Source organism: Ochlerotatus camptorhynchus, unplaced genomic scaffold (genome assembly GCF_037179485.1).
Source record: "Ochlerotatus camptorhynchus isolate MF236.1 unplaced genomic scaffold, CSIRO-AGI_Acam_v1.1 ptg000192l, whole genome shotgun sequence".
NCBI classification, from domain to species: Eukaryota; Metazoa; Arthropoda; class Insecta; order Diptera; family Culicidae; genus Ochlerotatus; species Ochlerotatus camptorhynchus.
Window position 1 is genome coordinate 3,336,195 of NW_027040682.1, and position 24,495 is coordinate 3,360,689.

General features: G+C 37.6%; 1 protein-coding gene across 3 annotated transcripts in view; it reads left to right on the forward strand.

Annotated features, from left to right (window-relative positions):
• The window catches only part of Lis-1 (LisH and WD40 domain-containing Lis-1), a 214,378-nt gene that overhangs the window by 127,513 nt on the left and 62,370 nt on the right, over positions 1-24,495 (forward strand). The window lies entirely within an intron of this gene.

A 24,495-nucleotide genomic window follows, 5' to 3' on the forward strand; every position in this document is an offset into this window, starting at 1 on the left:
AAAATAATCGGAATCCATTAGGTAGGAAGAGAATCACGCGCTTTCGCGTTAGTCGTCGCATACATCAACAGATCATTTGACAACATATAACATCTCTTCTGACGGAAGGACGGCTGCTGCAGCGACCGCACTAATCTATTTTTGGGAAATCATTTGCTGCATGGCTTGCAGCAGCATCATCAGCAGTCGTTTTTCTCTCTTCTATTCAAAAAATTTGAGCTAGGTATTTCAAATTTATTATAGGATCGCCAAATTGGGAACGAAATTCGATGTTTTCGTCGTCCAAAAATAACCAACTGGCTGTGGCAAACAGTGCCTTCGGAGGGGAATACCTCTGTGCATGCACTTCCACCCATTTAGCTATGAATAGTTTCTGTGTGACCCAGATGCGGGTGGGTTTGAAGATGCGGAACTTTAGACCAGACAACGAACGGTCGCCCGCCATCGGGAGAAAGAGTCACTTAGCCACTTTCGGTTGCGAGAATATTTATTTTGAAAATATATCGCATCGATGATTCTTCGTTGCGGTTGGGCGGCCCACTTATGTTTGGAATCAAAATAAACAACAGAATCTACTGCTGGGACAGTGGGTTGAATCTGTTCTAATTGAGTGGTTTATGAAACATTTAAATATTTTAAGTATGTGGACATGTGAAAATTAGTTTAGTCGATCCGTATCTTCTGAATTTGAACTATGGGATTCCAGCTTCAGAGTGTCTACTGCCGAAGATGTTCAAAATATGGACTTATCTAGGAATTTTCATCACCCATTCATATACTGATATATCCTGATCAACTCCAGGGTCATTTTTTCCCTTGATTTGTTTTCCTTACTGAGTACCAGTGCTACCGGAACAAGGGAGGCAGCTCCCACACCTGGACCCTACCTATCGATCCATCAACTGTCTCAGAAAACGCTTACCACTACACCACCGGCGCCGCTAATGTGTAGGGTCATATCGGGGGATTGATTGATTTTGCCTTAGTCAAATTTCTTTCGATTTTTTTTTTTAAATCGTGTCCAGGGTTTGTCTTTGCTGCGTAGTCTACGCAGTTCTACGCCAAATAACGAATCGATCAGATACGACCTTCTCCGATTTCCTGAAACATCGCCTAATTGTTTGTTATGGTCAATCATTCATTTGAGATAAAATTCGGCAATTTTTAATCTCGAAAAAATCTTTGTTTATTAATTTATTTGATAAGGCTCAAACGAATTAACTTTACAGAGCCGAGGATTCTTGGTCACTATACAATTCATCTTAAAACTATAGTCAAAAGGTACAACACAATAAACACTATATCTTCCGCTATCCAAAAAGCCTCCTCCATCAGAACGGGAGCAGCTTCCAGTGGTTTCATTGTATGGCAGTTACGCCAACAGAGGTCAGAGCGCTTTCATTGCAGCAATGGACGCAAAACGTCATGAAATGGTTGCTTATCAAAGTCGACGATGCCTCGACCGAAAGAACTGCTGATGAAGAACAATGAGGAGGACCACACAATGGTTGCTGCCGAGAAAACATACGATCGCGTGGCACACATCGAGAGTGGCCTGCTTTTGTCGACAGCCGAGTGAACACTGACGCAAAAATCTTCACAATGGCGTATTTGATAGTTTTCAACAAATCATAACTCGAAGACATCACTTCCAATCAAAATTACGCCTGAGACTAAGTTTTAGGAAAAAATAATTCCTTTTCAGGATAAATATACAGAGGATCCCCGGGACATATTTTTCTATTTTCTTCATAGATTCCTGGATATTTTTTAAAAAGTGGTTTAGAGTAGTTTATTCGAACTTCTTCTAGAATTAACAATTTCAAGACCAACAATTGAAAAGGCCTCAATTCCGTTTTGTAAACAGACTTTGTAAGGCCATTTTCTCGCGAACCGGAAACTACATTCGCTAACCTGAATACAATTGGGTAGAGGAGAATTTCCCCTACCTGTTCATTTTGTTGGTTTGCGTTGGCGGTTTGTTTACAAAATGGAGTTGAAGTTTTTTTCAATTGTTGGTCTTGATTTAGTCAAGCTTCTGCATCCATTTTCTGCTGTTGCTTGTGGTGACATCTATAGGAAGTTACTCATAAGCTGTTTTCCTTTAGTTGTAAACAGAGGACAGTGCAGTGAAGAAGCCTAGAAATCTCTGTCACAGACTAAAAAAGTAGAAGGGTCTGTGACTAGGGGCACGAACGGAAGCTTGGCGTAGGACCGCTAGTTTACAGAGCAAATATGTGGATCATTTAGTTCTTAACTCTCCCCGTTTTTGAATTGGTGGCCGGTTGTTTTTCAAATGGTTGCCACACCAGTGCAAGTTGATGTCGACCGGATAACGGCGGCCTAGTCATGTTGCCTATTGCGGGAAGCCTTTCCTTCGGTAGATGTGAGTGCATTTTTCGTCGTCTTCGTATTAGTGCGATGCGTGCTGTTCCACTCATACGTCGTGTTCGACGCTTATCCGTCCGTTGCTCGAAAGCAAATGACAAAGAAATCGATTTGGCAAGCGTTTTTATTTTCGCTGCTCTTCTCCTCTCTTCCTTTCATTGGTGAAATGGTGAGTGATCACCCGAGCATTGAGCTCGCTCATGTGAGCATGCACAATGTGTCGTTTGTTCGATTTGCACTCTATAGTTGCGTCCGTGTTTGAAATTTTTTGTTACATGTCTGAATTTAGATTTTTTTTAATGTGACCCCCAGTATAGAAATTAAAGACGTAGTTCAACGTCAAAATAGATTACCTGACTCTACAAAACATGTCTGGTACCTCTATGCATGAATTTAGATTCACATGAATAATCCCTCCTATTTTGCAATCTCAACACACAAAATGCTTCTTAAGCCCCGCCACAATTAAATAAAAGAGCGTAAAATCCCGTTAGAAAATGTTCCTCGTACATAAATTTAACTTATAAATTTTTTATCGGAATTATTAATTCATTAGATGCTATGATGATATTTTGCTAGTGCAAGTTACAAGAAGAGGTTGTAAAGTTTGTGTTAGACACATGCATCCCTTTAATTTCGCTTGAAGAGAGTCACACACAATTTTACTATCGGTGAATATTCACGCTTAAATCGCTGATATTGGCTGGTTAAATGCGAGATTGACAGGTCTCATATGTCAAACACATACTTAAAAACTCCTTCTTGTAGCTTTAAAGTACAACATATCATCATAACATCTCATGATTTCATAGTTTCTAAGAACATTTTTCCAAAGCAAATTAATTCTTGATCAAAGATTAAAGTAAAAACAAGAAGAAAACTGTTGGACTCGCGATGATGACCACATGATTGAAAATATTGATTCATATGGAATGGATTTATTTCGCCGGAATTAAACAAGCAATATTCGTAATGGTTTGCTAATATATAAGATGTTCGATGTCCTATTAGCGACCATTTTTGCTTATTGATCAGAAGATCGTGGGTCAAATTCCAGGTTCCTTGCCATAACAGATTTTTTTGGTGTGTACAAGAGAACGTAGAAAATCGCTAATAATAGAACACGGTGGAAACTGACTAGGGAAAAAACATAAGTGTTCTCGGTAAAATATGTTGTATTCTTGATCTGGGTTGGAAAATATAGAGGGGCATTATTCCAATTAAATAGCTTTATGTCACCGGGTTTTTGAACGATCGTCGTTCTTTATGGTTTATTGTGATGGGCCTTCCTTAGCTCAGTCGGTAAAGGTGCAGCTGCAAAGCAAAACCATGCTAGAGGTGGTTGGGTTCGATTCCCGGTCCGGTTCAGGCATTTTTCGGGTTGGAAAATTTCTCGATTTCTGTATCGAGTATGACTGTACTTACCACACAATTATACTAAGGCATCGAAAACTCTCAATTAATAACTATGGAAGTGCATCTAGAACGCTAAGTTGAGAGCACACAATAAGCTAATATGCGATAAGCAATAAGCTTGAAATGCGGAGAAGAAGAATAATATGGTATGTAAGAGCTTAGTGAGGCTTAGCGAACGCTTTTGCAGGGTGGCCAGCAAACCGGGAAAACCGGGAAATATCCGGGAATAATTTGAAAAGTAACCGGGAAAACCGAGAAAAACCCGGGAATTCGGCGAGAGAACCGAGAAAAATAAATTAACCATGTCATAGTAACAAAGTTTTACACCAGAATTTCAGATTAAATTATTAAAACAGAGTGATCCTTTACCAAATGAATGTCTTGCTCTATTAGCTGCATTTTCTTCAGTTACAGTCTTATTGTTTTTACAATTTAATCACTCAGAAATATTGCAAATTATTTTTTGTCGTTTCCCTTTCAGATGTTAAGTGCATGGTCCTTAAAAGAAAATATTGAAGATGCTGAACTTGGGAAACAAATATTTGTAAAGACCGAAACTGAATTATTCTTTTCCAGGGTTTTAATTTTTCGTTGTTTAAAAGTCTCATGATATGAATTTCAGAGTTTACTTGGAATTCTGCTCTGAATTATCTAGAAATTGTTCTGAAATACTCCTCTCTCTCACTCCTCCTTCTCCGCGTAATAATTATCGTTGAATTCTGCTTTGGGAATTTCCTTGCAACTCCTTCTAAGAATTTAATTGAAATCCTTCTTAGAATTCCCTTGAGCCTCCGGAGACTTTGATTCCTTTGAAAATGTTTTCAAAAATTTCTTTTAACTCTATTCAAAATTGCAGAAATCTTTCGAAATTTTGTTTAGAAACTCCTTAAAGAATTTATTTATAATTATCAGCAAAATTTTTGCAATCCATTTTGTTGGAGTTCTGTGATGAATCTTTTGCACTAGGGTTGAAATTATTGCCAAAACACTCTCAGAACTCTGTTTCTGGTTGAATTCTGATCATTATTTCTTTTGAAATTCTTCTTAAACGTTATCTGTCATTTTCCTCACGATCCCCATACAAATCGCCTCAGAATAAAGTAGGAATTTTCCGCAAAGTTTTGTTTTTCACAACTCCTTTTTTAAATCTTCTTAAATGACCTAACAATTTAATTTAGAACAAGCATTCTTCTCAACAGAAATCCCTCCAAATTCATCTAACAATTTCTAAGGATTTTATGTCAGAATAATTCTGGAATTCTGCTCAGAACGTCTCCTTCGAAAACTGTGTGGGAATCCTTCTCAATATTTCAAATCCTTCTCAATATTTCAAATCAACACTTTGAATTCTTTTAAATTTTGCTAAAAATTCCAGGGTTTGTCCGCTAGATTCTATAGATTGTTCTGTAATTTGTTATAACTCTTAAAATGCTTCCAAGCCTCAGAGTGTGACAATTATGACTAGACAACTCATGAGTATGATATTTTTTGTTTTCAAATCTGTGATCTTGAAAATGTTTCAAAATCTCTTTTTTCTCCAAATCTTGCATCACAAAGATTGTTATTAATCACAAATTTTGAAAAAAAAAGTTCTTGTTTCAGACTCTACACAAATTTAAAGCCCCACAATCTTGGGAATCTTCTTAAATCAATTTTTTGTCCTTTCAGTAACGTTCAATTTCGTTTTTTTTTTGTTGAATATTAACAACCGGGATTTTTTTTAAGATTTGAACCGGGAATTTCAAAATTAAAATTCAGTGGCCACCCTGGTTTTGCAGAAGCCTAGTGAGTTTTTATCCCACGCTGTTTTAGGTTACTGAATTTATAGTTGACATCAGAATTTGAAATAGCGTAATTCTTATACACGTGAATTTTGGAAAACCAATACATTATATCAAAACTATGAAGCGGTTCCATATCTTTCGGATTTTTCGAAAAAAAAATATTCTTGGAACTGGGGAACCGCGAAATACATTCAAATAGGACCAAATATTACCAATATTTTCAAAAAGTTAAAATTCAAACTTCTACATTTCGAAAACGGTGCCAATTAGAAAGATTTTATACACGTCCTTCTTTATTGTAAATTTGGTGATCTTTCATTATATTAAGTCGAAAGAAAAATTGGACCACTTTTTGGTGTTTTTTTTTTGTTTATTTCAAAATCTTCAGTTTTTTAAAAAATCATAACTTTTTTGTCCATCATTTTTCCATCATGGTAGTGCCATAGATGGCATTTTTTATACCCTTAAAAAAAAATACAAAAAAAAAATATTTTTTTGAGAAAACATATTTTTAAGCTTTTATTTTTATATGGTGCAATTTTTTTTTAGGGTGTACGTATTTTTTCAAATAGTCCCAGCCATTACCTACAACATTTCCCAAGGCAGCAAACCGATCGGACAAACTATTTTTGAGTAACTGTTTTCTGAAGATGAGTTTAATATTTTCTATAGGCCATTTTTCAAAAATTAGGCTTGATTGAAAATGACGCTTTTGGACAAAAGGAACGTTTCTGCAAATTTTCATCCAAATAAAAATAAAAATACAACAATAAATGGGTTAGCGAATTAGTATGGAACCGCAATCATATCACTTACAAGATGAATCCTGATCTAGCGGACCTTACCTACCTACTTAAAAATTCTCCCCTCCTGTGACAATCTTAATAATTGAACAACATTTTGGTTCCTTACCTCTCTTTTCCAACATGTTGATATAGCAGTTATTTTGGAAATTTACAACACTTTCCAGATATTTTTCCGAACTATTCAAAATTCAACAAATGTTTCATAACGGCGCCGGTGGTGTAGTGGTAAGCGTGATTGCCTTTCACCCCAGCAGGCCTGGGTTCAATCCCAGTCGGCGCCGCCGGGATGTTCTGAGATCCGGTTCTGGTCCCCGGTTCATGAGTTGATGGGTCGATAGGTAGGGTCCAGGTGTGGGAGCTGCCTTCCTGGCACGTCGGTAGCATTGGTGCTCAGCACGGAAAACAAGATCGACGGAAAAAACAAACCAAAGGGAAAAAAAAAAAACAAATGTTTCAGTTCCTTCGGACTTAAACTTAAACTCAAAGTATTTGACAGACACCATACCAATGCATTTGTTATAAAAAAATGTGTAATATCTACCAGTGGCGTCCTGTAACCTCAAAACCAGATTTAATGCCGTATTCATACTCGAATCGGTTGAAAAATATACTTAATCTTCTAGTTGACTCGATATCTATCCATTGCAAGCAATATTTTGATAATTGTTTATTTTTTGAGAGTTGGTGCACAGGTAGATTGAGTGTACCTCAAATATATATGGAATACTGAGGGGCTAAATGCGCACACTGATTTAATGACATCAGGTTAAATTCTTGTCACAGATGTCTAGAATCGATTCTTCGCGAGCAACAATCTCAAAATATATGAGGATGCAAGATCTAGAAACATTTTTCACTCTTCAACAATAAAGCATCGAGTAAAGCCTCAGCAACGTACTTGAAACCCCCTAGATTCTAATTTTTAAGAAATTTACTTGTGTAAAATTATGGATTTAAGCCTATGTAAAAGGTTTCCATCTATTTTCACCTTAACAAACATAGGGGAATCAGGCTTAACAATTTGACCTATATTTGTTATTTAATCGCACGATTCCAATGCAAAACCCATCTCTTAAATTCTCTTCAACCCACTGCACTGTCCGTTTTAAAAACATACTTTGTTTATGCAGGAACCTACCACTTAAACAGCTTTTCTATTTCTTGAATAGACCACTGCCAAAAGATAAATTAAAAGTTTATAAATTCGGACGCGACAACTTGATCACTCGATCACGGCGGTTGTTGCTGCCACCAGTCCGGCATCATCCGGTTCACATTACTCAGTCGCATATTTATCGCATACAAAAATGACAAGTTTAACGTAATTTATTTCCAAAACACTGCAGCGTCGCGACGCGAGCTGATGACTCTTCCTGAAAAGGGTTGAAGAAATGTTCCGTCAGCTGTTTGCCATTCGCATTCAGTTAGCAGGGAGGCTGGTGCATCTCAGCGTCGCGTCCCGCTTTTCTGGGACGCCTAAGATCGTTTTTGATCTTCCCTTAACATACGCACGTGTGTGGCGCATGTGTTTATGGGTCTCCGAAAAACGCTGACATTTATGCTGATTGACGACAAATATGCGCTTTTCTGTTTTTATTGATGCTTCGAATGACACCGGCGGCAACACGGCGACGACGCCGATGGGAAGCATAATGAGCCCCGAGAGAGAGATGTGTTTTTAATGTTTTCTCCGATGCTGGTCCATCCCAGCGGCTGCTTGCGGCGGTGATAATTGGCCCAAAGTGACGATAAAGGTCGGTGTTATGATCAGCTTACATGGCGAAGCATGGTGAGCGAGAATTGATCTGAAGTCGTTCAAAGATTTGTAAAATTAACGAACAACTTGACGTCCACACACTTTTACCCACTGTGCAGGGGATGAAAGATCACTAATCGCATTTAGATCTTCCTGCTAGACGACGACGCCGACGGTGATCTTCACCTCATAAGCAATTCCCGGTAACCTCAAGGTGTCGAGCGAGTGGCTTAGCTTTTAATTGCTCCATTCAGGGGGGCCATAATCGTTATGTTCTTCTTCCATTTAGATAATTGGTTTAGAGTCTTAGAGCCAGAGTTTGTGTGTATGTACAGTTGCAACCATCATGCTTCTTCTACCCGGTGAATCATTCCACGTTCAAAGTTCGTTGACTTAGGTGGTAGTTTTTTACCCATCTTGTTGTGTAATTATCATAGGCAAACAAAAAGCAAAATACATACAAACGTCAAACTGTTTCAGCTTCTATTGCGGTGGGCTCGCGCTTCCTGTGAGCAGGAGATAGAGAGGTAGCCCAGTGCTAATTTTGTTGCCGCAGATTATATAGCCCGCGGCTGGCCAAGTTGGTCGCCATCATCGCCCTCGATCGCCCGGCACACAACAGCATGGCATGTGTCTCGTGCAAGTTGACGACGAACGATTGCCACCACTCCGGTTGATGCCATTTCTGTCAGTCAGTCAGTCAGTCAAATTAGCCAAGTGCTTTTTGTAGCTTGAAAAAGTAAACAAAAAACTTCCGTTGGAATGTGACAGAAAACTGCTGTAGTAAGAATGTTTAGATAAATGGCTCACTGTATTTATGAGGCTTCAAAAGCAATGCATGTGCTCCAGTCCAGCATAGCATTACCGTTAGAGAAATTATGCGGTTTGCGAATTTTAAGTATTAAGTATTTTTCGTTCAGTAATGGTGGCGTTAGTGTCGAAAAGTTCTACTTAGTTTGTCATTTACTGCATGCTGCTTGTTTTCAAAATATTTGTTGAAAATTGACCTGAAAATATGCACTACCTCAATACCTTATCATTCGAATGGGTCTGCTTCGTCATTTAATAAAAACATGCATTATCTTCAATTAATCACTTCTTTTTTGTTTATTGATTTATTTGATAAGGCTCAATCGAATTAACTTTACAGAGCCGAGGATTCTTGTTCATTATACAAAACATCGTAAAACAAGAGTCAAAAGGTACAACACAATAAACACTGTATCTTCCGCTATCCCATAAGCCTCCTCCAGCAGAATAGGATCCGCTTCCAGTGGTTTCATTGTATGGCAGTATCGCTAACGGGCAGATTGTTTCCATTGCAGCAATGGACGCAAAACGTGGTCATCACTCACACACTCATCACGAAATGGTTGCTTATCAAAGTCGACGATGCATCGACCGAAAGAACTGCTGATGAAGAACAATGAGGAGGACCACACAATGGTTGCTGCCGAGTAAACGGGCGATCGTGTGATACACATCGAGAGTGGCCTGCTTCTGTCGACAATTAATCACTTAGTCGACTAGAGATTTTATGAAAATTATGTAATACATAATTTGCAGATTTTTCAGGAAGACCCTCTTTCGCAAAGTTCTAAAAGGGGAAATTCAAAGATAGTAAATAAATAAAGTGTAGGAGCCTCACATAGCATGACATTGACATTTGACAAGACATTTCTTGTCGATAATTATCATAAAATGCTAGAACATGCATTAACTTCGGAAATTGTTAGGTTAGAACTTAAAACTTTAGGAACTTTTGAATTTTCCATCAACTTTTTGTAGATTCTGAAACTTATTGAATTGTCAGGACCCTGAGAACTCCAAGCACTCATATAACTCTCTAAAATGTCGAACTCTTGGATCTGCGAGAATCCCGAAGTGCTCCTAGATCACATTGTTCGGATATTACGGCACCCCAGGTACATTTGAAGCTCTCGAGATCCCAAAAAACGTATGAACAGTCTAGGGTTTACAAAACTCCTGGAAAACCAAGAAACTGGAACTAACAGGCATTTTTGCAACACTCGGACCTCAAGATTTTGGCAACTCCAGCAGTTCCGTCAGCTCCTAGGATTTAGGTTGTTTTTGGAGTGTGAAATGCTCCCAGAGTTCGAGGACGTCGAAAAGAATCTGGTTTTCTCAGGGTGCCACAATTTCTCGGAGCTACCGGAGTGTCGGAGCTACCGATAATATCTTAAAGTCACAATTCCCGGGGCTCTGGAAATATCAAAAGGATTTTGGAAGATATCCAGATGTAAAGTTCACGAAATTTACGGTGGTGGGCTAAATCCAGGGTCCCCAATTTGGAGGCTCATAGGCATTAACCGTATCCTTCTCAATAATATGTTTCAAGGAATTTATCGTTGGTTAGTTTTGTATTTGTATCAAATACTAAAGCTTTGAAAACTTGAATCAACATACAAGCTGATAACATGAAAAGAAAAAGAAAAACTCTCACATATACTGTCAGATTACAGAAGAACATTAGGGCAGCTAGGCCGGTAGTATGTAAGTATGTAAGTATGTAAGTATGTATCACCATTAGAGTGATGCAAAATTTGAAATTTTCGCTCCACAATACTTAAACAATTCCAAATCGGATCCTGACTAACCTCTCAAAATTTGAACCCATTTTGTGAGAAACTGAGATGGCACAAACCATTTGAAGTTTGTATGGGAATTACTATGGTAAAACCAAGATTTTTGTTCATCTCCATCTAATAATTCAACATATCGGTCTGCTTCAAAAGTTTTCAACTGTACTTGTAGGAAATTTTTCCAGCTATAACTTTGCTCAAGACCACTTTTCAATTAAATGCAAGGATCGAAAGTTATCAATGGTTCAATGCGCTGATGTCTTATGATCATGCTCAATCAACTGCTCAGCAGGCAACAGTGGTGTTTCTGGGGCGTTGAATAGGACACACAAGTCATGGCTACTATGTCACACTGCAAAATACAGTGTTGCCTACAGAGCAGCTGCTTGATCATGTCATAAGTTTACCAATCTTTTAAACAATTAATAAATTTTTCCTGTCTCGTTTTACATAGAAACAATCTTTAGCAAAGTTGTAGCTGAGAAAATTTTCTATAAGAATGGCTATCGAACTGTTTCGCAGCTCAATATGGAAAAAGACTAGAAGGTAATGAACAAAAAGTTGAGATTTTCCATAGTAATTTACATGTAAACTTCAAATGGCTTGTGCGAAGTCTGTTTCTAACCAAATGATTTGTTTCTTTGAGAGGCTAATCAGGACCCGATTTGAAACCATTTAAGCACTGTGGAGCGAAAAAGTCAAATTTTGCATCAGTCTAATCACCATCCCTTCAAAGATCTTGTCTTGTATGCAGCTCCACTTAATAGCAAGATCAATTTGAGCTACCGATCTGAATTCACAATATAGCTGCATGAAGGGCCAAAAACGGAGGGGTGGACCCGTAAGTACAGACACTTACGCGAAATCCACGGGAATTTAAGAATCTCCTTCCAACGATACGATCCAACAAATCGAATAACACAATTCGCAATACTTATTAAGCTTCCTACAGGATGGTTTGTAAAGAAGGGCGCGTCAGCTCACTAAAACTGTTGAAGTAGAATTCACACCACCACAATCGAATCAGTAGGATAAAGAAAATGATAGTGTTTATTCCCTCCTAGACTCCGGTTGTCATACCACTCCATCATCCAGTCCCGCGCACGGGCGGGATCCCTACGTTGTGTTTTTGTGATACGGATTGATTAATAATAAAGAACACCGATTGTTTTGCCGTCCTGCCATGGCGGAGACATACGAGACACTGTTGTATTGTTTATTTGTATTGCTCGTTACAGCGGGTAGGGTAGTTATACATATAACTGACGTTGCACAAACATGAAAATATATGTAATGGAGACATAAATATATCAGAACATTAAATATGAAATAATGAATATAAATTTATAATTTAGATAAAATCAGGCATAACATTTGATAACGGCATAGAAGCATTTTTAAACAAACTTTCTAAGGCCTTTTACACGCGAACCAAAGTACGCTTAGGGCAGCTAGGCCGGTAGTGTTGCCAAAATCTCTAGAACGGTAGGCATTTTTTCTACAGCTCTTGGACAAAGATGCTCGGTTTACAAAGTACCAACTTTTTATGGTTTCTGTTTAGTTCCTTTTCCCACCGCCTAGAATTCATTCGATTAAATCTTTTAAATAGAGCGTCCTAGGCAGAAGGTTTCTTGGGTATTGTTTTGTATTTCATAATATTTAGAAATGCTGCCCAAGACATCAAAGACCTATGATTTACAAAAAACGGGTCTACATAAAAAAAATACCGCATAAAAGGCGTTTTGAGTTGAGAGTCTAAGCTTGCGATACTTTGGGATTGGGATAAGTTGGAGCAACCAGGTGCAAGGAAGCCTAAGGGAGCATTTTGCAATAATATATTGGTAATCCGTTTCTTGCAGTTCTTGGATCTCGAGCTACTCACGTTGGTGAAGATTGTGATCTGCTTTGAATTGTTTTCTGTAATGTTAATGTTTGGTGAATATTTTAACTAAGTGTGCGTGTGTTTTTTTACAATGCAATATGACTAGAAGGTAATCTAGTTTGTTTTTAGTAAGCCAGAACTGGAAATCAGACGAAGATGAGTTGTACAAACTAATTATTGACGTGTGGACTGAACCTAAGTAGTATTTCAAGTTTTATCAAGGTTTTACAGCATTCTATAAGTCCGAATCATGGGCAACAAGGTAGTGATAAAACCAAAACTGCTATATGGGAAATTGGTTTTCCCTAATGTGGAAATAATAGTTAGGATATTTATATCAATGATGATCACCAACTGCTCAAGATAGATTAAAATGAGTGAAACATAAATTGAGGGATGCTTAATTGGACCAATTGAACTCAATTGTTTACTGATCATGAATATCGAATACCAAATATTGATGAAAATATATATCAAATCTTCTATTAAAAAATTCACAAGTATTAAACAGATTCAGTTTATTCAGTTTGAATGTGTGTTTAAATAAAAGCAGGTTAGAAGAAAATGTAAACGGAAAAGGATTATCGCAAGCAGGGTTGCTTCCACTCACTTGCTATAAAAAAATGATTTTCTGAATTTTGAAATCATTCGATGTTATAATGATATGTTGTACTTGTTAGATACAAGAAGAGGATAAAAGGCAAGTGGTTGACTCATAAAACCTGTCAATTTCGCTACCATAGTGTTACAATAAGCGATTTTATGATTCGTGAGCGTTCACTCAGAGTGAGCGCTCGCGAGTCGTAAAATTGCTGATTTTGACTATCTGAAAGCAAATTTGACCGGTTTCATGTGTCAAAAACTTGCATTTCAACCTCTTCTTATATCTCACAAGTACAAAATATCATTATAACATCTAATGATTTCAAAATTCAGAAAATCGTGTTTTTATAGCAAGTGAGTGGAAGCAAGCCTGATCGCAAGTACTTATTTTTATTTCATGTGTACTAGAATTTGATAATTTATTTCAAATCATAGGGGAGCCCGCAATAATAAAATAGACCCGGGGCCCCAAGAGTAGCTTAGACGGCCCTGAATAATTGAAAAAAATCAAGTAGATAGGATTTTTGTCATTTTCCCCATTATCTTCATTAAATTCTATTGGGTTTGTAATTTTCAGGGTTTTTCAATGTATGTCATAATTTTGTCCAGATTTTACTGTGCATAGAGTAAAACCTTGGGGACAGGACACCTTTGCTGAATACATTAATATATTGTTTTGATATTTTAATTTTCTTGACATAGACTTAAAAACAAAAATATCCGTAAAAAAGCCTAAATTTAAAAACAAAAAAACATTTAAAAACAAGAAATGTATAAAAACATATTGCGCCATCATAAAAAAAAAAACAAATATAATCAATGTTTTTCAGTACAAAATCTAGTTTTTTCTTCCGATTTTTATATTTTTTCTAAAACATTGTTTTTAATTACCTTTCATTTGATATGTTGATCTTTTAAATCGGCTCAGTGGTTAAAAAGCTATTTTGAAAAAAAAAATTGATTTTTGGACCACCTTAACAAAGTTTCACCCTAATGACAAAATAAAAAATATGGTTAGTATTTTGCAAAAAGGAACAAAACTATCAATTTTAACGAAATTCTAAGAACATCGTTTTGCTATGGAATGGCTGTATACCTAAGTTATTTTGCCCCTTGTTTCTACCGCAGCTGTCAAAGTTCAAGTCAAACAATCCTAGTTTATTTGACAGCTGCGGTGGAACTTCTTCTACTTTCCTTTATTTAACGTCGGTCTCTGTTCCGCAATATAGTGCCAATCACCGACGGACATCGGTTGCCATCCATTGACGACAATCGAATGTGCAGGAAGGCAGCTTCCACACCTGCGTAGGATATCGCACCCATTCAACACACATGGGCCGGGACCAACGGCTTTACTTCCCTTCCGAAGGAAGGCGTGACCATAGATTTTTATGCCTCAGAAAAATCCCACCGAGCTCGGCTGGGATTGAACCCAGACCCATTGGGGTGAGAAAAGCAGTCACGCTTACCACTACACCACCGGCGCCGGCTGCGGTGGAACTTATTCTTCTTGGAATTTATTCGGAAACAACGGAAATAAATCCCTAGAAGAGCAATATTTGATTAAATAAAGCATAGATTCGGAGACACGATTTTCGGACAACAAGCGCGTCTTTGCGACAGAAAAGGCAAAACTAATGGATTCTATAACCATTACGAGGGATGCTTCAAAGGTACAATAGAGATAAAAATCAAAACTTGTTTAATCAATTATTTTTGTGTTCTTATAGGTATCTGTAGGCTTATTTAATGAGCACAACTTATTTTCCTGATTGTTATTTATGTAAATAAATTATATTTTTATGTCTAACAATTACAACTCACCGGAGGCGAACCAGCCCCAGGTTGAAAGCCCCCTCTAATAAAAAAAAACTTAACTTAATTACAACTCACTCACCTTTCGACTGTAACCAAACGCATGTTGGTTGCGTATTCTGACGTTAGGTGATGTGTAGAACAGGAAGTTCCTGTCCTCTGCGTGATGTATGGATAATCAACGAGTGAACTATAGTATTAATATAGTATATTTGGTAACATCCAAATGTTGCATCAGAGTATTGGTAAAATATTTGCTATATTCTTGTTTGGATTGATACAATTTTTAGGGCATTATAGAAACCTATTTCTAAAATAATGCGGGGCAAAATGCGCACACTGATTTGATACCATCCTTGTCTTACGATTTATCTTAGTTCTTACTTTATTGAATTTCAATTATGGTTATGTTTTCCACACGACAATTCGCGTGGCACATGAAGTAAATTTTAAAAATAAATAGGGGAATTTACGTATTCTCGTCAATCTAAGCAGCGTCCGAACTTCTATTAGCGATTTCTCAGCGTAACACACATACATGGCAGCTTTGTTTGTTGACATTTATCTGCTGCTTGCTGTTCTACCAATTCCAATCGACAGAATTGATCAAAACGGGTTGAACATGTTTTTACAATGCTCCAAACTTCTCAGGTGAGTGTGACTATTGTCGGCAGTCTCTTTTTCTTCGGCACCCTTTCCATTTGAACTGCGTGTTAACCAGCTGTTCTATTATCGGCAACTCGAAATCAGCCGTATTTTGTAGTGTGTATATTTCATTTAAAGAAAAATATGGCAGAACAGGATTGCGCAGTCGTAAAAATGTAATCAGATTGAAGCTGAAAAGGTAAGGAATCGGCTTAATACATTCAGCGAAGAGTTTTGATGGGAAAATACAGTGAAATTAACGTTTCAATTTCGGTTGCCGAAAACAGTCAATGGGTGCCGAAGCCATAATTTACCCTACTATTTTTCTAAGAAACTTGCCTTTTCAGCTTTCTAGCCGGAAGATGAAGAATGTACCTAAAATTTGCATTTTTCAAAAGAGGCGAACCAATCAAGGACAAAAATGCAAAGCGTGAACCTCCCGTACCAAACGTTTCCTGTTAAGAGTTTAACAATATAATAGAATGTGCAATACAAGTTAATTTATGCTACAGGTGTCTGTGTACCAAGGTTGTTTCACTCTGTTCGGGTCAATTCATTAAACCCAGAAAATCATTTTATTATGGTTTTGAACACACACAAAAATAACTCTGTAAAAAGTGGCTTGTCCACTACAGACAATTGTAAAAGCTACCATCGTAAGAATAATCTTCAGAAGATGAAAGAAACTTATGCTTACGTAAGACATTTGTTGTGTATTGTTAGATCTATAACGATTAAGTCGCCAATAATTATGATCAAATTGGTTTTAGGATTTGATCATTCATATCGACAAACATTTCATCAATCATCTACTTCACACTGAATGACGAAATACGATTATTGTCGTAACTTATCAAGCTTGCAAATAAAACCCACACAGGTAAATCTACTATGAATAAACCCGTTTTCACCTATTCCTTCAACACCTGCTTCAGAAGAAGCAAACAAGAAGCTGACGTACAACAAATTTAGAAACAACAACGTCCCCCGAAAGTGCAAAATCGCAACTCCATCGAAAACAAAGCGACCAGAGGAGACCTGCCACTATTTTTTTTTGTCTTTTCCGTGCCATGCGCACTCTCAGCTTAGACACAGCTGTGCTATGATTACGATTTTTTTCTAATTCCCCTCGTTTGCACTAGTCGTCGTCCTCCCCGAAAAGCAATTTTCGCATGTAATCCACGTCGTCATGTCCACCCACCAATTAACACCATTGCCATTGTTGTGAATACGCGCTGCTATATGCAGCGTCCACTGTGTGCATCTACAAGCACAAAACAATAACAGGCGACCTGTGGCGATCTTCTTTTTTGCGCACATGTGTGCTTATATACCTGACTGACTAGCGACGACGAATGGTGGCGGCGGCGGCGGTGGCGGTGATGATCTTGAACGATGACGAACGCTCGGACTGCATTGCAAGTGTGGTACACTTATTCACTCGACTATATCGCGATCGCCACCTTCTTCGCCGAGTTTGGCAGCTTTGCGAATGAATGAAACGCGAAACGGTCTTTCTTGTGGTGGTTGTAAACACGTCGTTTCGTAGTAGGTAAATGGTCAGCTTGTAGCGGCAGCAGAACTGCACGGCGTCGCCATCTGTTCGTCAAGTGGCCGAATCAATGTTGCACGACATCTTGCAGTGTAGTGTAGCATAGCGTTACGATCGTGTTTCGCTCGATACTGACTGGGAATGGAATTACAATAGGTCATAATTCATGTTGGGTAGCACAAAGCTTCGATCGAATTCCGTGGCGGGATCCCTGTAGATGGGCGAGGAAGTAAAAGGTCTCTTCGTTCGTTAGGCTACAGGAGAAAAGCAATAAATATCCACATAGATGTATGTTTGGGTTACCTGTGCTCGCATGGGCGCACGATCACTCGATCACTGGATGCTCGCGGTCGTTTGTAATTATTTTCGTGATAGTATTAACAATAAATATTCCGATTCGTTTCCGTTTGGCTTTTTTCTCCTTGCTTTCAATTGAGCGAGAATGCGGGGCTGTGGTGCCAATGCAAGCAACGACGTACGGTTTCGGGGCGTGATAATTGAATTGAGTGATCTTTTGAACTCTGCAGCAGCATGCTTTTCGCTGTTGGGCACGATAGGGCGTAAAGTTGTGTGTATTGCGGTACCTACCTACGACGGTTATTATGTTGCTTGCACGATAATCAATCGTGGCGATTTGTTCTTGTGGTTGCGGGTGCACACTCTCGACATCTATATTTGAGATACCAGACGCACTGCAGCAGGTAAATTATGTGGTTTGTTGATCGACATGCAACGTTTAGCCGCTAGCTGCAATTATCGTCACTTACATTGAGTGCGAATTGTTCTAATGAGTGGTGTTTTGTTCTATGGAATGAGATTGATGCTCGCGTTTGGAATCGTTCCACAGTGTTCAAGCGATATTTTTTTTTAATTTGATTTAGTTATAAAAGCTCTTAACTTGGATATATTTCAATATTTATTTCTAAAATGACCAAGTCCTTTAGTTATTTATGGGTGTTATACCGAACTCACTCCTGCGTCTTAAAAGTGGCAGAAGTTTAAAAAAAATGCTAATGGGCTGGATCTTCTAAATCATCTAGACGCATCCGCAAATCACTTCGATCAACCTTCGAAGGTCTCTGTGAATCTGTGATGGAAGTTCAACTCGATATACGATTACATGTTTTTAAAGTTCTCTTCACCTAGAAGTCTGCAAATTCGTCTTCTCCTAGAAGTCCGCATTGCTTATTACGGAATATTTATGTTGTTGTCAAATATAAACACTTCGACCATGGAACACTATTCAATGACGGTTCGAGCACTATGTCCAATATTTAGTCGTTCAAATATTCGTAGCAGCAATATATCTGCCTAGGTAATATTATATTTAATATTTCACCGTCTTACGTGATCCATTATTTCCTAAATGTGAATCAATTTCCTTATCAACAGAGAATCTACTGCCCCCATTGGCAATCTAGCAGCATGTTCATTCAAAGTACAACGCTGTTTCGTGTTAGTTCCTTTATCAGTTGATTGATGATCATGATTTCTTTATCAGTTGATTCATGTTATTGATCACACAAGGTCGATAAAGTCAAGGTTTTCTTGAATACCACTACATCGGTAGAAATAATATCATTTAACTCCGTCTTTCTAAAAGAGCCGATCCTGCTGACGTCCAGCAAGCATCTCATGCGATAAAATAAATATTTTATGTGAATGATTATTTTGATAGCGCCAACAATTTCGATGAAGTAGTTCAACTAGCGTTGAACGTGAAGCAATTTTACGAAAATACAGGATTTCTTATGTGGATTTGGATGTCGATCTCTTCATAATTGCTGCAACGGATTGGAGAACAGAATACGTAGGTTAGGAAGAGTAGGAATCTGGAACGGGTTTTCAAGATTGTCACTCCATTCTCAGTGCACGGAAAGATTATAGTCCTCGAAGTGTGAAAGACCGGGATGGGCAGGGTCGGGCCACTATCTGCAGATATCGAACCCCGAGAGGAGCAATATGTCAAACCAATTGGAAAACTTGAAACTCTCTTAAGAATTTTCACGGAAACGTCCTTAAAATTCCTTTGAAACTATCTCTCGAAATTTTCTCTGGTCAAAACTCTCCTAAGAAATTCTTAGAAATCCTTAGGAAATCTCTTAATAAATCCCTTGGAATTCTACTCAGTAATACATACATTGGAGTTATCTTTTCCTAAACATTGTTTTTATATAAACCTCTGAATACGATTTTGCTATTTTTCTAGTCATTAAATTACACTCTGTTCCCTTAAATTATGTTTATAATTTTTTTTGAATTATCATAAGAATTCTCTAGGAGTTCTCATTAAAATTATCCTTATGTTCTCCTCAAGATTGCCTTACAATCACCTAGGATGTTTTCTTGAAATTCACCTCACAACTCCTTTGCAACTATTTTGAGAATAACATAGAATTCAATAGTTTTTTTTAATTAATTAATTTATTTTTACAGGCTCAATCGAATAAACTTTACAGAGCCAAGTTATCATTTGCGTTGTACATAATTGATGTCTTAAATCTAGAGTTAAAGAACTGAACCGATTACTCGCGGTCGTAGAATTCAATAGTTGAAGATGCTAATTTCAAATAACAGACTAAAGATGAGGAGATGAAAGTATAGAGTTGATAGTTCCGTTAGAGTACGGCAGTGTGAAAATTGCATATAGAGAGTAGAAAGCGAGCAAGGACAACTTTAGGAAGGTACAAATCGGTTTGAGCATCTCTCTTTACCAAACTCCCCCGTTGGAGAGGGATGGTGAGGGGTATTCAAGAGAGTTCTGATGACGATTCCGAGAAAAACTTTAGGCTATTGTATTCTGAGGACAGTTTTTAAATACAGGGTGGCCATCGAACCTGGAAAAACCGGGAATTCTAAAAACCGGGAATTTGACGGAAGAACCGGGAAAAATCAATTAACCTTAACATATTTCAACAAAAATTAAAACTTGAATAACAGCTTGAACTTAATCAAGCAAACATATGTTTCTTCAGCTCATAAATGGTCTATTCAGCTCTTAATTATCTTAAACCTAAGAAATTATTTGAAATTTCGCAAAACTCTCCTCAGAAATACTTTGAAAACCTCAGAATACCTTCTGTGCTGAATTTCGTGAAGGTTTCTTAAGAATTTAATTTAAATTCTTCAGCATTCTTCTTTATTTACCTCAAAACACGATTCCTTCGGCATTTTTCTCAGATGGGCTTAATGTTCACTTGTGAATTTTTCCTTTTATTATTATAAGAAACCCTTTCTTTTTAAATTCTCATTAAAATTCACCTGCTATTCTCCTCACAATCCGCATACAATTTTCTTCAGAATCCTCTAGAAATTCTCCTTGAAGTTCTCCCCACAACTCCTTTGTAATGCTTGTAAGAGTTCGTCAGAATTAATTAATTAAATCAGAAAGAATTAATTTAGGATTCTTTCCAGAGCTTCGTTGATTTTTTCTTCGAGTTCTTCTCAAAATTTGGAATTTTCAAAATTCTTCTTCAGGGTTCTATTTGTAAGCTCCGATATGCTAACTCACTTGTCACTTCTAACTCAGTTACTTCTCACCCATCCACATCTCAAGCCCTGGCGTATCATTCACTTGCGTACACACTCATACTCTCATTCTTATTTTGTCTTCAGCTGAAATATAGTTTGCTTATAAATTTCCACAGTTTCATCCATCTTGAGCTATATAACACTTCGTTTTCTCCTTGTCCAAAATGAATTCCGCTCAATTCCGTCACACCACCGCACTATAATATGTAGTACGCACATCGCCGATGAAAACCTAAGATACCGAATTCGTTCGCTTCATCACTTTCAATGTTCACTAAAAAGTCTCCCTATTTTATGCAACAAAATCTGATCCAAAGATCCACCTGTAAGAGATAAGCGAGCGCGGTGATGTCTTGGCTGCCATCAACAACAAAGCCTCTCGGAATTAGCGTAGATAGGGAGATAATTTGTTTCCCGCCAATAAACCCCACCGTACACGGAGGAGACCATGGCGAGCCTAATGAACTCATCAATTTCGGGAATGTCTATTGTTTTACTTAATGAAGCAAAAAAACGAACGGAATCCCCATAACATTCATATTTATGACGGTGGCGGTCGGTGATAGCGCAATCTGTCTGTGGCTGTTTAATGGAGTTCACTTTCTCTTTCGTTGGGTCCAGTTTGCAACCTTTTCTTTGCGCTTTTGTTTTTCATTCATTGTGTATTTAAGCGTTTATTCATTATCACCTGTGTCGGCGAAGTATTTTTCTTCAATCCCCTTGTCTTGTTCGATCAACGTCAGACTTTGCCCTCCCCTTCACAGTCACACCAGATTTACATACAAATCACTATTTCTTGGAGAATTCACGCCTATCGTGTTTACTTTTACTGATAATTTTCCATTCTTCGCTTCGTCGTAGCTTGGCACCGTCATCGTGAACCGACAGGTGACAAGGTCAAGTTTATAGTAGTTCATTAGCATCCGCGTTGCTCCACGCAGTGCCCGACAGCTATTGATAAGCATAGTTGTGCGAGTTATTCACATCTGTCATCTTCGTTCCCTCCTTTTCCTTCTCTCCGGAGTGCATTGATTGATGAAAAAGTTACATCGATTTATTATTTTTTGGTCTGCGTTTTTCGGCTGGACGCGGAAAGCAATGGTCCGTGGCGGTGTATGGCGACGACGACCAAATATAAGTTGATAAAAGACGTTGCGTAATGTTCACCGGCCACCAACCGTATCTATTGTGATTGTATGTAAGGTAAAACTAACGGAGCGAGTTTTTTTTAGGGGAACAAACGAACGCAATGAAAAGTTTAATAACAGTTGAAGCGGCTTGGTTATAATTGGTGCAGACAATTTTATTGTTTAATTGGTGTTAAATCGGGAGGTTGACTGGCGTTTTCAGATGATCAAGTGGAAGTGATGGAAGGCTTTGTTGGTTTGTCTGTGGGTTTTTTTTTTCATTTTGGCTGAGGAGAAAATGTTTTTGGAGGATGTCTTGGGGGCATCTGGTGAAGAGTTGTCATGCGGTGGCTACACTAAATTTGAACACCTGAAAACCTTTACACATCCCTGAAGTTCTCTGGACTTCTGTGAAGTATCCGTAATATTTCTGAGTTCTCTGGATATTCCGGAAATTTCCGGAACTTCTTTTGAAATTTAACAGAAATAAATGGAACTGTCTTGAATCTATCGGAGCTTACCCTTACAGACCTTCAAGACTGGACTTCCTGATGTTCCTGAAACATACCAGAAATTATTGGACCCGCTCTTAGAATTTCTGAAAATAGCTAAAGATCTCAAGACCTAGCTTCTTTGAGATACTTGGAACTCCTATAAATTAAAAAAAAAATCATCCAGTCCTCCTTATAAAGTTCCTACAATTTTTGTGAAGATAATGGGACCGTCCTGAAGATCTCTTATCTTTCACGGAACTTCCCTGGAGTTCTCGCAGTTCTCTTGCTCATGTTCCTGGAAATGCCCTGAAAGTAATGGAACTGCCCAAAAGATCCTTAAACTTCCTTGAAGTTATATGGACTTCTGTGAACATCTTCTATCTTCTGTGAAGTTCTCGATTTTTTTCTTAATCCTATCCTTAAATTATCGGAATTTCTTGAAGGTTCCCGCTATTTTCCTGAAATCGCGTAACTGCCCTGACGCGACGTTTTCAGAACTGCCATGAAGTTAACTGAAAAAATCTTGCAGTTTTCTTGAAGTTAGTGGAACTGCACTCAAGCTCGTTGGTCTTTATTGAAGTGAATGTACGTGAAATCTTTCGGAATTTTTCTGGATAATCTTTGACATTTTTGGAACTTCAATCAAATTCGCAGATCGTATTAAAGGCTCCCGAAATTTGTATGATGTTAATGGATCGATCATAATAAAACCTACCAAATATGTACAAGCTTAAGTTGTTTGAAAATGTTTAGATTATGTTTTATCATGTAATTTACATTTTTTTTTTAATTTGGCGGCGTTTTTTCCAAAATTTTAGGTACCGTAAAACGAGGTAAAGTTGATCACTACACCGTTCAATTCTCCTTTCTTTTCCTTTTCATTGTTTATATTGTAATCACATAATTTATTCAGTGTTTTGTTAAGTAGTTTTAAATAGTACTTTTAAAACGTTTTTCCTAACAAGCGATGCATTTTATCGCTCTAAATTTACAATATTGTGAAAGTGATAAAATATGCTACTTTTAGCTGCTCCTCAAAACTCGATCATAATCAACATTTGTTCTGGTGCTGTATTCGGCTAAATCACTAATTTTACTTAATTTTGGGTCTTGGGATTTTAAATCAAAAAGTTATATTAAATGACTATACTTAGGCATATGTTTAACTAAATATTAAGCGACAAAATAGCAGGTACATTTTTTGTAGAAGGTTGGGTTAGGTTATCTTTATTAGCGAAACTTTCAGCCAGAGGCTGGTTCATCTCTTTGTAGAAATGTTAACATCAGATACTTCTTCACAAATGAAGTATAAATGCTAATTTTTGAATATTACATTGCATACAATATAGGCCCAAGAATGTTACCCTGAGCAACTCCTGTTCTAACGGATAGTCGTTCAGATTTGGAATTCTGATAATTTACCTATAAAGTTCTGCCAGTTAAATCATTTTAAACCTTATAATAAAGAGTAGAAAATTAAACTTTTTTCAATTTGGCATATGTCTAGAAGAGCAACTCCAGTTGAGGAGCTTTCAGATTTCAATCTGAACATTGCATTAGGTCCTAAGTAACATTAACAGATTCTCTTCGTCGACTTTCTCTTTCGTTAATAACTTGAGAACATAACCGTTTATTGTCGTGTTTGTAGTATTAGATGCTAGATAAAAGCTTTTTTTATCGATCTGTGTGCTGAAAATACATGGGCATGTCTTTACATGGCCGTTGGGATACAAAGAGAAAGTCGACGAAGAGAATCTGTCAATGTTACTTAGGACGTAATACAATTTTCAGCTCGATTTGTTTGAGCGAATTAAATTGGTAACTCTCATGTCGAAATCCAAACTGCTCATCTGCAACAATTCATAAAAAACTGTTCAAAAAGTGTAGTTATTGATGAAAGCAAACTTATTGGAACATTTTTTGCGTTTTGCCATTTTTCAGAAAAGTATGCCAAATAGGTACATTTGTTAAATAATTTTACCAAGAAAGACAATGTACCCTCTGATAGTTTTTGATGAGGATATAGAACATTCCATCATTACCTGGAGCTTTCATATTTTGAAACTTTTTAGTTATAGACCTTACTTCGTCCA